This window comes from Mustela lutreola, chromosome X, assembly GCF_030435805.1.
Source record: "Mustela lutreola isolate mMusLut2 chromosome X, mMusLut2.pri, whole genome shotgun sequence".
Lineage (NCBI taxonomy): Eukaryota > Metazoa > Chordata > Mammalia > Carnivora > Mustelidae > Mustela > Mustela lutreola.
In genome coordinates this window covers 40,252,292-40,266,143 of record NC_081308.1, presented here as the reverse complement: position 1 = coordinate 40,266,143, position 13,852 = coordinate 40,252,292, and the positions used below count along the sequence as shown (strand labels likewise).

Sequence of the window (13,852 nt, the reverse complement as noted above, 5' to 3'; positions counted from 1 at the left end):
AAATATGGACAGCTTGCTCCCTAGGCCTGCTGAACAGTCATCCTAGACTCTCCCTTCATTACCATATTCGGTATTATTTTGTGCCTTCTTCTTCTTTGTTTCTCCTATTGCATTTTCTTGTATTTTCCTTTTTTGTGGTTTACTGTCTTTTTTGGTGAGCATGTCCCCCTATAGTTTCCCAAGAAAGAGGGCACAGTAGGTGCAATTTTTGAGACTATAGGTGTTTTATTTTGCTCTCATACTTAATTCCTAGTTTCACTGAATGTAGAATTCTAGGTTGGAAATGATTTTTCCTTCAAGTTTTGATGGCATTGTTCCATTGTTTTCTAGCTTCCAGCATTGCTGTGGAAAAATAAAATGTCATAATGATTCATGATCCTTTATATAAAAACTGTTTTTTTTTTTTTTCATCTCTCTCTCTCTCTGGAAAGATTTTTTTCTTTGTCCCAAGTGCCTTGATGTGGACCTATTTTTCTCCATTACAATGAGTTCTTTCAAACTGGAAATTCAAATCTTTCAATTTTGGGAAGTGTTCTGGAGTTATTTTACTGGTGATGTCTTCCCTTCTATTTTTCCCTGCCTTGTGTTTGTGGAACACAGGAATGGGAGAAAGGGACAGTTATTACTCTTCTTTGTAAGTCTTAGAGACCTATTTGTCTCGAACTATACACATTCCCCACTACTTTTAGAAAACTATAAATAAGCTATAGATAAGAAAAATAGCTAAAACTTGAAACAATTTGCAAGACTTAAGAATTCATAAGATTACCTCAACAAATGTTTTAAAATATTTTCAAATCTCTTCTACAAAATGAATTCACATTATTCAAATCTGGATCTTCTGAATTGTGCCTTGACTTATCTTTTTTCTTCTATTTTTATTTATTTATTTTTAAAGATTTTATTTATTTATTTGACAGACAGAGATCACAAGTAGGCAGAGAGGCAGAGAGAGAGAGAGGAGGAAGCAGGCTCCCCGCTGAGCAGAGAGCCCGATGCGGGACTCGATCCCAGGACCCTGGGATCATGACCTGAGCCGAAGGCAGCGGCTTAACCCACTGAGCCACCCAGGTGCCCTTTTCTTCTATTTTTAATTGTATGCTTTTACTCTGCTTTTTGAGAGATATTCTCAACTTTATCATCTTCCTAATCTTTTATTGAATTTGTATTTGATTTCCAATAGATCTTCAACTCTTTGTGTATTCAGAATGATCTTTTTTCATATCAACTTGTTCCTGTTTCATGGATATAATATTTTGTCTCTCTGAATGTGTAAATAATCCTTTTTCAAAACAGTTTTCTTCTCTCTGCAAAGTTTGTTTCTTCCTATTTCTGTTTGGTTGTTTTGTTCACTTTGTTTCATATTTTCTCATATCTGGTGACCCTTGAATGTCTGAATACATTATAAAGCTTGGGGCACATGAGTAGGTTTTCCAGTTGTGGAAAGAACCATAGGGTGATCTGCCTGAACTCTTTCATGAGGAAATGCTCAATGTTACTACATTTTTCCTCTGAACTGGTCAGATTCCCGAGAGAGGACCATTACCATCTTTTTGGCCGCATTTGAAAAGCAGACTGGGAAAAGAAAGCTGGTCAAGTCAATAGTTAGTATGTAAAATTTCCCTTATTCTCCTTATGTTTATTTTAGCATTTCTACCATCTGCTGTACCTGGTGTTTCTTAGTCAGGAGACTTGCTGTCCTTCTTATTCACTTAATGAATGAAACTTCAGTCCTCTGCTAAAATAAGGTAGAATCTGTGTCTCTTGGCTGTTTGGAGAGGAGACACTTTGAGACCTAACATCTTACACAGATTTTCCACGAAGCCTCCTGTTTTTAACCTTACCTTAACTGCCATTTCTTTTTTTTTTTTTTTTTTTAAAGATTTTTTCTTTATTTATCTGACAGAGATCACAAGTAGGCAGAGAAGCAGGCAGAGAGAGAGGAGGAAGCAGGCTCCCTGCAGAGCCGAAAGCCCGATGTGGGGCTCGATCCCAGGACCCTGGGATCATGACCTGAGCCGAAGGCAGAGGCCCAACCCACTGAGCCACCCAGGTGCCCCTAACTGCCATTTCTATTGTGGCCACCAATCCCTGAGCTCTTAGGGAATTCTGAGGTGCAAAGTGGGTGTCTCTTGGCTTTCCCGACTGCTGGCTTAAAATTCAGCTGAGTCGAGCCTCTTAAGTAGTTACCATTTCTCCATCTGTTTTCCAGCTTCCAAAATTTTATTGCTGTTGTCCTCCCTCGCTTCTCTTTGTTCTTGAGGCTCTATGGCAGATGTAATGTGTATGTTCAGTTGGTCATTATTATCCAGAATGGTGCCCTCCTTTTCACTTAAATTCATTATGATATTCTTGTGCTTTTCTAATGCATTCATTTCTGCCCATTGCTCCCACCGTCCCTCTCTTCCTTCAATTTAGCCATATGTTCAAATGTTAAATCTCATTTATGATACATAAAGAAGGTTCTGAATGACAGTTGGAGATTTCAGTGCAACTGTTGGAAGAAACCATATGGTGCAAGTGTGCATGAATGTGTACACACACACACACACACAATGATTAGATTAATTGCCTGGTTTATTTAGGAAAGAATATAGGATCATCCTGGAAGCAAGTAGGCCAAGCAGAACAAGGGCAGGATTGGTATATCCTGTGAACTTATCCTTCCAGCTTCCACCCAGCATCCCTTGGAAGTTGCAAGTGACACTGAACACTCAAAGTTGAGGTATTTTGTTTGTTTTCTTTTTTTGATCTAGGAAGCATTTTTTATTTTTTTTATTTATTTTTTTTTTTTAAAGATTTTATTTATTTATCAGAGAGAGAGGGAGAGAGCGAGCACAGGCAGACAGAATGGCAGACAGAGGCAGAGGGAGAAGCAGGCTCCCTGCTGAGCAAGGAGCCTGATGTGGGACTCGATCCCAGGACGCTGGGATCATGACCTGAGCCGAAGGCAGCTGCTTAACCAACTGAGCCACCCAGGCGTCCCTAGGAAGCATTTTTTAACTACACTGCAGTATCACTGAAGAAGAATTTGCACAAAAGGTATGTCCTCAGAGGGAAATATTTGGAGATACCCTAGAACATTGGAGACAAGCTGGAGAGTAGATGGGCAAGTGATTCTTGGCTAAACTTAGCATTGGGAAGACTCTAAGCTCATTTAGGGGAAAAAATACATTGAGTGTGCACATGCCCCTGGATGTTCTCTGCAGCCATCTTCTCAGTACCCTGGAAAGCCTGTTTCCCCCCTGGCCTGTCTACGGTCTTTAATAGCATATCCCTTTTGCTGGAGTGGTTCTGATCCTATGTTTGGTCAAACGTTCATACAACATTAAATTTTAAAACAATCTCCCAAATGTTTGATTTGAGTGTTGATGGAATATGACAACGCTGTTGTCCAAAGTCTTGCTATAGAAGCCACTTATTACTCTTGCAACCATTAATATTAATTTTGACATCTCACATCTTTAGTTCTAAGTAATTGCTGACCCATGCAAGTGATACAGAAACTTGCAATTTTAAAGATAAAATTTAACGTTACCTCACTTTGCATATGAGATTTCTCCCAGTAATACATTTTGGTTTTTTGTAATGAAGCGCAGTAGGACTTTTTTTTTTTTTTTTAAAGATTTTGTTTATTTATTTGACAGAGAGAGACACAGAGAGAGAGGGAACACAAGCAGGGGGAGTGGAAGAGGGGGAAGCAGGCTTCCTGCTGAGCAGGGAGCCCAATGTGGGGCTTGATCCCAGGACCCTGGGATCATCATGACCTGAGCCAAAGGCAGACGCTTAACCACCGAGCCACACAGGCGCCCCATAGGACTCTGTTTAGTATGGATTGGTTTCATTATAGAAGCTTCAAAGAGTGTCATAAGGTGCTCAAGACCCTCATATGGCCTTATGGTGGGTGCTACAAGGACCACAGTGTTTGGAGCAAGCCTATTCACAGAGAATACTTTTCTAGATAATAGCAAACATAAGTGAGTTCAAACAGACCAATACTTGGAAACAGAGTGAGAGTTTGTCACCAAGGTATAAATAGCTAAATAATTCATTGCCATTCATAAAAAAAAGAACATACTATGTGACCAAAAGGAGTAGGTTGAATAGTTTCAGTTGAATCATGGAACACTACATCAAAAACTAATGATGTACTATATGGTGACTAACATAACATAATAAAATAAAAAAAATTGAAAAAAGAAAAAAAGAAACAACTGCCACTCCAATTTTCTGTTTAAACAAAGACTTGTTTTGGCACAAAGATGAGAAGCCTGGAAATGTTCACCCCAGCAGAGCCTGGTGAGCTGTAGCCATGATGAAAGCAGCCACCGAGGAGAATCTCACCCATAAGCCAAGGAAGGCTGAGCTCACTTGCCCCAAATTTTGTTCCTTGCCCTGAAATTTCCTTTAGCAAGTTTAAGGGTCCTGCGTGTTTGGCGGTTGAGTCGAAGTTAAATCATCAGCCCTGTTATGAGTTCTTGAGGTATTTAATTCTTTTGGCAAATATTTTTTCTCCTTTGGATTTAGCTCAGATGTAAGGAGTGTTCTAAATCTGAGCTTTCATCTTAAGGAATAAGCAAAGTTTATTCCCATTTTGTCCTTTCCTACAGGATGGCCATTTTTAAGTGAATACAATTCTTTAGCAACTAGTATTATATGTTTTGGAACTCTGAATCAGAGATGTCAGAAAATGCTCTTAAATCCACATTTTTTCAGGCTTTTAAAAGAGAACACAGACTCAGATTTCAAGATGACATTTTTGAAAAACTGCACAAACTCCATTTTCTTCTGCCTTGCAACGTAAGAGGATTTTGGGGGCAACTTCTTATGTCTGTTATGCAGTTTACATGGCCTCTGGTAAAAGTTACCGTTGTGGTTTATGTTTGATCTCTTTGTGGAAATGTCCTTCTCTCCCTTTTCAGTGACTGGATCTACACATAGCCCATGGTTCATCAGTATTCACATTTTAATGAGTTCCAAGACTAAACATAGAACTGAAGAACATTTTTCACCTGTAAAATATATATATATGTCTCAGTTAATGGTATGCATTTCCAAAGTTGTACATCACATTAAGAAAAACATTTGAATGATTATCCAGAGTGGCTGCACCAGCTTGGGTGATGCAACATGGGGGCTTAAGTGGGTAGAAGAAGAATCAATGAAACAAGATGGAATTGGGAGGGAGACAAACCATAAGTGACTCTTAATCTCACAAAACAAACTGAGGGTTGCTGGGGGGAGGGGGGTTGGGAGAAGGGGGTGGGATTATGGACATTGGGGAGGGTGTGTGCTTTGGTGAGTGCTGTGAAGTGTGTAAACCTGGTGATTCACAGACCTGTACTCCTGGGGATAAAAATATATGTTTATAAAAAAAAATTAAAAAAAAAAGAAAAAAAACACACATTTGAATGAAAGGGCAAATATAGAGGGTTTTTAAATCCAAATCCTGGTGCCATTTGCTGGAAGGTTTATAGCTAAAAAAAATTCCCTCTACAGAAATTTGACAATCAGTTTGCCCTCTGTTCTGTCTTGTGCATGCTTAAGATATATTTAAAGTCTTTGGGTTACTTTCCAATATTATAAGGACCTGGTTTTGTTGGTTTCTCTGTTTATTTTAAGTCCTATTTTCAAAACAACTTCATAGCTGGGAGAAACTAAAACATTATAAAATTAGCTCTAGAACATATTATAGAAGCTCCTTTTAAAAAAAAAAAATATTACCTTTTCAGAGACCCTGGGTAACGCAATTGGTAAGCATCTGACTCTTGACCTCAGCTCAGGTCTTGATCTCAGGGTGGAGCGTTTAAGCCCCATGTTGGGCTCCATGCTAAGCATGGAGTCTACTTAAAAAAAATTCAGAAATTAAAAAATATATATTGTCTTTTCAACTCTTTTGTATCGAGGGATGTCAGCAATTCACAGATAAAGATCATCAGCCTCACTTTACAGATGAGAGTTCTGAGACTCAGCTAGAAAGCCAAGATATGTATCTGCTTTGGGCAAAATGACCTTAAAGAACAGTAATCATAAGCATATATGTATCAAACCAATATATATCTCTCTAACTTTGATTATCTTGTTAGTATATAATAAGTGTGATGAAAAGAAAAAAAATAGGTTTATATTTATAATATGTTTTTGTATATATTTCACAGATATATCCTGAGAGGCTAAGTTGATGGCTTGGACTTTGAACATTCCTAGTCTGCATTTTTAAAAACAACACCAAAACAAATAAACAAACAAACAAACAAAAAATGGATAGGAGGCTTGAGCGCTATGCAAATTTTGTAAAGAACTTGCCTTGAGAGTTTAGTTCTGCTGGCATCCATTGATGCCTGCAGTGTGCAAGGCACTGTGCCAGATTCTAAAGGGGTCCTGAATTTCTTTTAACAAATAATCCCCAAATCTCAGTAACTAAACACTTAAGCCCCAAGCCAATGTAGTCAGCAAGTGTCATCAGGGTGGTGGGGTGACCCAGGCTTTAGCCAGTCTGTGGCTCCACTTGAAGGACTGACTGGATTCGCACCAAGCCCAGCCTGCGTTCAAGATGGCGAAGTAAATTAGTCAGGGTAGGTTATACACAGTGGTCTGGAGTTAGTTCCTATAGGCTCACAAGAGCCAAGGGTTAGCATATCTTCCCAACTTGATGTTTAGTGACCTCGTTTTCGTAGCTTGAAATCAGCTGTGGTGGGAGTATTTATATCATGCAAACCTATAAATTACAAATTGGGATTTCGTTTTATTTTGTTTCACTTGGAGATCCAGTTGGTGAACAGTTACCAGCACCCAACTGGTTATATGAGCTGCTGTTTAAAATAATGTCAGTATCTCTATGACTTGATGCAACAAATTTTTCTTAGACACATCACGTGTAATACCAGCTGACGGGACTCTGCTGCCAGCAATAATCCAGGGATTGAACTCCTTTCGTTGTGAGGCTCCACTGTCTTTATATGGCTTCATAGTTATCCCGGGATGTTTCTTCACAGGCAGGGGGTGGGTGGCCAGAACACAGAGAAGGCCCACCACCCCTTAACACCTCACCCCCAAAGTGACATTTCACTTTCATGCACTTTTAGTAATGAGAACTAATCACAAGGCCACGCCTAGATGCAAGAGAGACAGCACATTCTTGATGGTGGGAAGTAGCAAAGGAAGTGACACCTTAAAACAGTTGAAGGCTGAGCAAATTTAGGGGGGTGAGGTGGGGGATTCAGGAAGACCTGGATTTAGGAAGTACTTATTATGTTGAATGAGCCTTGCTCATGTGATGTGAGTTTGACCCATTCTAGTGATCCAAACCAGTCATAAGATAGTCCATATTCAAGAGGAGGGGAAAGAAGTGTCACCTCTTGAAGCAAAGAGTGGCAAAGTTACATTGTAACGAGGCACCAGTCACAGGTAGACCTGATTTTTTTAATAATTTGCTACAACTCAGTCCCAGCAGGATCCCAACAACCCAGCCTACTGCCTGTTCTGGAAGCCATTTTGTGACTTCAGCTATCTGTGATGGTGGCCCTAGGGTTCACTTTAAAATAATTTGCCTGTGGTGCCTAGGTGGCTCAGTTGTTAAGTGTTTGCCTTCGACTCAGGTCATGATCCCAGGATCCTGGGATTGAGCCTGGTATTGGGCTCCCTGTTTAGCGGGAAGCCTACTTCTCCCTCTCCCACTCCCCCTGCTTGTGTTCCCTCTCTTGCTGTATCACTCTCTGTCAAATAAACAAATAAAATCTTTAAAAAAATAATTTGCCTCATGCCTACAAAACATGGGGAGAACCCCAAATTCTCCAGCTGAAATCTGCCAATCCAACCCTAGGTCTCTACTTCAACTCTGTTTTGTGTTCCAGCCATTTATCTACTGGTCATTTCATCTTTATAGGCTACTGACTTCTTGAAAGCGAGGTCTGGGGCTTCACCCTCCTGTATATCTCCAACAGTGCCAAGCACAACTTTGCATATACCAAATCGACATCCCATTTCGATCAACTTTTTCTGCATGATCTGCCCTGATAGGGAATTATTTCTGATTATCATTCTGATCACATCTCAAGCAAAGAAAACAAATGAAACAACACTGAGGTCACCTAGAGAGGAGGGAGGAGTCAAGATGGCGGAGGAGAATTTATAAAAATTTTGTTTCCAGCCACACTGTTTCTCACAAGCCAATACCATCTTTTGCCTGGTATCTATGCCTGTGATCAGGCTTCTAGGGGCATGCCAAGGAAAGGCAAATACTTAGTGGATATTGGATAGAATAATGGGAAAAAGTGAGAATCAAAATTTTCCACAACTGCTTTTTCAAAGAACACAAAAAAATGGAACTTCAATCTTGTAAAGGGCTATGAGCCCCGTGTGTGGAAAACATACCAAAACAATGAAAGAAAAAATAACTTGCATAGTATTGCCCAACCACATACATACCTCTGTCCCCCTATCCCAGGCTGAAGTGACTGTAATTTATGGTGAAGCCATTAGGAAAAGTATAATAATTCCAATAATGCTCTACATGATTCCAGGGCTATCTCATGACCCTGTCAGCCAAAAAGTATGTGTGAATATACTCACTGCTAATTCTGCTGCAGTCTTTGTCCTTTGAATGTGTTTGTAGATACTCCCTCCACTCTGATGAGGACCTGCTATTCCAAGACAAGGAAGTTTCACATGAGTTCAAGTACTTTATCTAGCAAGTCAAATCAAATATTCATGTGGTTTTAATCTCTCTCTTTTTTCCCTAATTAATCAATATAATTAATTAATTAATTAATTAATATCACTAATTTCCTGATTGTGATTGGGGGAATTAGCCAGGCTTCTCAATCTGCTTGTCTATAAAGTTGGGTTATCCATTCATATGAAAGAGAAAAGTCTGTGAAAAACACCGATTTTTTTTTTTTTCAGAGATAACCCAGCTTGAGTCAGATTTGGGGCTTTGCTCATTCCTGTGAGCTGAGAGATGATCATGGAGGAGTAGCTCCCTCTAGCCCAAGGTTTTCTTTGGGACAGAAGTGGCTCACTTCCATCCCCCTTCCAGCTTATTTTTGTCTCACTACCTATGTTTTTACCTTGCCATGTAATTTTTGTTTTTCTTTTTTGTTAGCAACTGGATGTTTAGTGTTTTTTTTTAATGTAGTGAGTTATTTACACTTCAGTTAAAAACCTTTAAAATCAATGACTGAATGGCCATCTATGTGAACTATTTATTATATATCATTGATTCGAAGCAGAACAGAAAAGCATTATCTATAGAAACACCATACTTCTATCATGTAATTCCTATATGTTTAATAGTTTTTTTGAGGTATAATTCACATTAAATATACTGCACATATTTAAAGTATACAATTTGATAAATTTTCACTTGTGTATTTCCATGTGAAACCATCTTCACAATGAAGATAACGGACATATTCATCACCTCCAAAAGTTTCCTCATGACATTTTATAATTTCTCCCTCCCATTCCTTATAGTCCTGCCTTCCCACACCCATCTCCAGACTGTTAAGAATTTTTCCTTTGTACAGCTCTCTTTTCTATACACTGTGAACTCCAGTTGCCTTAAGCTCCCCAGATTCTCAACTCTTTTATTTCAACTCAAGGAGTTTCCTGCCCCCTCCCTGAACTCCCCTTTCTTGCATTGTGACCTAGACAGCTTCTCCAGGAAGTAAGCAGGGGCAATCATAGGACTCACCTCCTTGTTTCTTATCTTTTAGAGATCAATATCTTTATTTGTCTGCTGTCCAAGGCCTTGATAACCATTGCTTTATATATTTTGTCCAATTCCTTAGTTGTTTAAGATGGGAGGATAAATCTACCTGTTATTCCATCTTGACTAGAAGAGGAAGTTGCTCATAGTACTTTTGTTTGCTATAAAATTTTTATGGGGCTATAAAATTTCTGCTAATAAACTGTAGAAAAATGTTTTCATAGATTTAGTAAGCAGAGTTGAAAAGTAAATTTAATCTCCCATCTTCTTAAATTATATTTAAGGACATGGGACTATTAGGGACATCAATATTCATTATAACTGTGTTTGAAGGAAAAAGGATGAGTTAGTTGAATAAAAGATTAGAAGTATATGAGTGAGGAGACATGATTTCTTGTTTCCTTTGTCTTTTCTCCATTTTCTTACTGTACCTTCTCTTCAATGCCTGCCCATGCTCCTACATTTAAACTTTACTATTCAACCCATCCATCTATCCACTAATATGTTTGTCAAATGCTATTGACTACCAAGGACAAAATGAATTACAAGACAGGAAATCTTTTGCAAGGCACTCACATATAGTGGGTGAAAGTTCAATTATTATAAAGTGAATAAAATCTTGAGGCAATGTGGAGGGTGGAGTCATTAACTTTGGGTGGAACTGGGGAGCAGATCAAGGACTGGGCCTCTCTTGGGAGGATTCATTTGAGATGGGTATTGAAGAATGAGTAGCATTTGGCTAGGCCAAGATGGGAGGGAGGCGGTATTTGACAGACAGGAGATGAGTCAAGCCAAGGTAAGTGTGGAAAATGGGTTAGTCCTATTTTTAGACTGGTAAAAAGCTGATCATGGTTAAAGTCTAGGGTATGGTGGAGAGTGTGTGTGACTTGGCAGGAAATTAGGCTGTAGAGGTAGAGGAGGCCAGGCTAAGAAGAACTGTGAGTACTAAGCCAGGGAGTCTGAATTTAAATCTTCCCATAGCCTGAAGTTTCAGGACAAGGAAGGTACATGATGAGATGTGGGTCCTGGACTCTTTAGGAGAGGAAGGTAGTAAGAGGGCTCCACAGGAGGCTGCTGAAGCTGTCCAAGAAAGGATATGAGTCTCTGAACACAGACAGGGAGGATGTGGACTAATCTGGCAGATATTCCTGCAAGAGAATCTGCAGTATACAGTGATCAGTTGCACACTAAGAATGAATATGTCAGAGACATGAGAATAAATGCCTCTCCAGTTTAAGAAAATTGACAGTTATTGTGTCGTTAACTAATATGGAGACAGAAGGCAGAATAGGTTTGAATTCTCTTTTAGTCTCACTGAGTTTGGGGCTTCTATGAACTGTTCAAGTGGAATATTGTAGCAGTCAATTGGACTTTAAGAGAGGTTTGAGAATCAATGGCATAATGGCATAGTTAGAATGATCAAAATTGGTTTGATCATAGGACATAAAGTGACAAGAAAATAATATGGCATTCTTGTTATATGAAAAACTTTAATGAAGAAGTTTTGTACTTCAGATATCTATCAGTCAAAAAATATTCAGGCAGACCAATTTCTAAGTATCCCAGTGCAGGAGATAAAATTCAGTACAGTCGCAAGATACAAAAGGAACAGAGAGAAATCAGTTGCATTTCTATACACTAATAACAAGCTTTCAGAAAGAGAAATTAAGAGAACAATCCCATTTATGATTACATTGAAAAGAATAAAATACCTAGGGATAAATTTAATTAAGGAGGTGAAAGATCCATACTCTGAAAATGAAAAGACACTGATGAAAGAAATCGAAGACAACACAAATAAACGGAAACATAGGCTGTGCTCATGGATTGGAAGAATTAATATTGTTAAAATATTCATATTAGCTAAAGCAATCTACAGATTCATTGCAATCCCTATCAAAATACGATCAGGATTCTTCACAGAACTAGAGCAAAGAGTCCTAAAAACTGTACGGAGCCACAAAAGACCCTGAGTAGCCAAACCAATCCTGCGAAAGAAGAACAGAGCTGGCTTCAAACTGCACTACAAAGGTATAGTAACCAAAACAGTATGGGACTGTCATGAGAACGGATGCACAGATCAATGGAATAGAATAGAGAGCCCAGAAATAAAGCCACACATTTATGGCCAACTAAGCTATGACAAAGGAGGCAAAGGGGAAAAGAACCTCTTCAGTAAGTGGTCAGGAAAACAGGACAGCTACAAGCAAAAGAACGAAACTGGACCTCTATCTTACACAGTACACAAAACTTAATTCGAAATGGGTTAAAGACTTGAACATAAGACATGAAACCATAGTATACCTAGCCAAAAAAAAAAAAAAATAGGCAGTAAGCTCTTTGACATAAGCAGTATTTTGGGGGACAAGTCCCCTCAGGTAAGGACAACAAAAGCTAAAATAAATAAATGGGATTACAGCAAACTCAAAACCTTTTGCACAGTGAGGGAAACCATCAACAAAACGAAAAGGCAACCTACTGAGTGGGAGAAGATATTTTCAAATCATACATCTGATAAGGGGTTACTATCCAAAATATATAAAGAGCTTACAGAGTTTAATATAAAAGAAAACCAAACAACCTGATTAAAAAATGGGTAGAGGACTTGAGTAGACATTTTTCCAAAGAAGATACTGGTGGCCAATAGTACAAGAAAAGATGTTCAACATCACTAATCACCAGGCAAATGTAAATCAAAGCCACAGTGAAAAACCACTTACAAACCTGTCAGCTTGGCTATTATGGAAAAAAAAAAGACAAAAAGGAAAAAAAAAAACCACCCCAAAACCCAGAAACAACCCATGTGTTAGAGGGTGTGGAGAAAAGGGAATCTTTGTACACTGTTTGTAAGAATACAAATTGGTGCATCCACTCTGGAAAACAATGTAGAGGTTCCTCAAAAAATTAAAAATAGAACTACCATAGGATCTAGCAGTTCCACTTCTGGGTACTTACCTGAAGAGAACAAAAGCACTAATTCAAAGAGATATATGCCCCTTTATATTCATTGCAGCATTATTTACAATAATCAACGCATGGAAACAACGTAGGTGTCCATCAATAGGTGAATGGATAAAGAAAATGTCATATACATAGACAATGGAATATTACTGAGCAGTAGAAAGAATTTTGAAATCTTGCCATTTGCTTCAGCATAGATGGACCTAGAGGATATTAGGCTAATTGGAATAAAACAGAGAAAGACAAATACCATATGATATCACTCGTATATAGAATCTGAAAAACACAACCAATGAAGAAACAAAACAAACACTCATAGATACAGGAAACAAACTGTTGGTTACCAGAGGAGGGAGGGGTTGGGGGATGGGCAAAATAGGTGAAAAGGATTAAGAGGTACAAACTTCCACTTATAAAGTAAGTAAGTCATGGTAAGTACAGCATAAGGAACATAGCAACAATATTGTAATAACTTTGTATGGTGACAGATGGTAACTAGATTCATCATGGAGATAATTCTGTAATGCATAAAAATATCAAATCACCATGATGTACATCTGAAACTAATAGGACATTGTATATCAATTATACCTCAATAAAACATTCCTCTTTCATTCTTTCTTTCTTTCTTTTTAAAGTAAGCTCTATGCCCAACGTGGGACTTGAACTCATGACCTTGAGAACAAGAGTCCCATGCTCTACCAACTGAGCCAGCCAGGCACCTCTCAATGAAATAACTTTTTAAAAATAAAATCCTTCAACTGAGAAAAAAAATCTGCCATAACATCCTCTCAGGGAGCAAAAGGACTTAATGTATGCTCATTAGCCCTCATGAATTTTAGAATTTTATATGGCATAATAAGGTTCATCAGTGAAAATGAAAATATCAGACATAAAGGATATATCATCATAGACTTTCTAAGCAGTGATCCCTGGAATAAAAAAGTGAGAGGGGAGGCTATAGGAGCTTCTCAGGAGTCAGTACTGAGCCTTTTTTCAAAGAGTTGCTATTTTAAGGTCAGCTCTTATTTAAATATTTCTGGTACTGAATAAACAGGGGAACTTGGGTAAGCCTGAGTCAGCTTCACACCCTCAACTGACTTCATCAACCAAGACATATTCTAACTCGGCCATTTTATGAGACTGTGAAAGTGAGATCTATTTGAGGAAGAAGTGATTTGG

The 13,852-nt window shown here is 38.5% G+C and overlaps 1 non-coding gene across 1 annotated transcript; it reads right to left on the bottom strand.

The window, feature by feature from the left end:
* Nucleotides 1–13,317: 13,317 nt before the first annotated feature.
* Nucleotides 13,318–13,390, bottom strand: TRNAK-CUU (transfer RNA lysine (anticodon CUU)). The gene has a single exon. It is a non-coding gene; the product is annotated as a tRNA-Lys (tRNA).
* Between the last annotated feature and the right edge of the window lie 462 nt (nucleotides 13,391–13,852).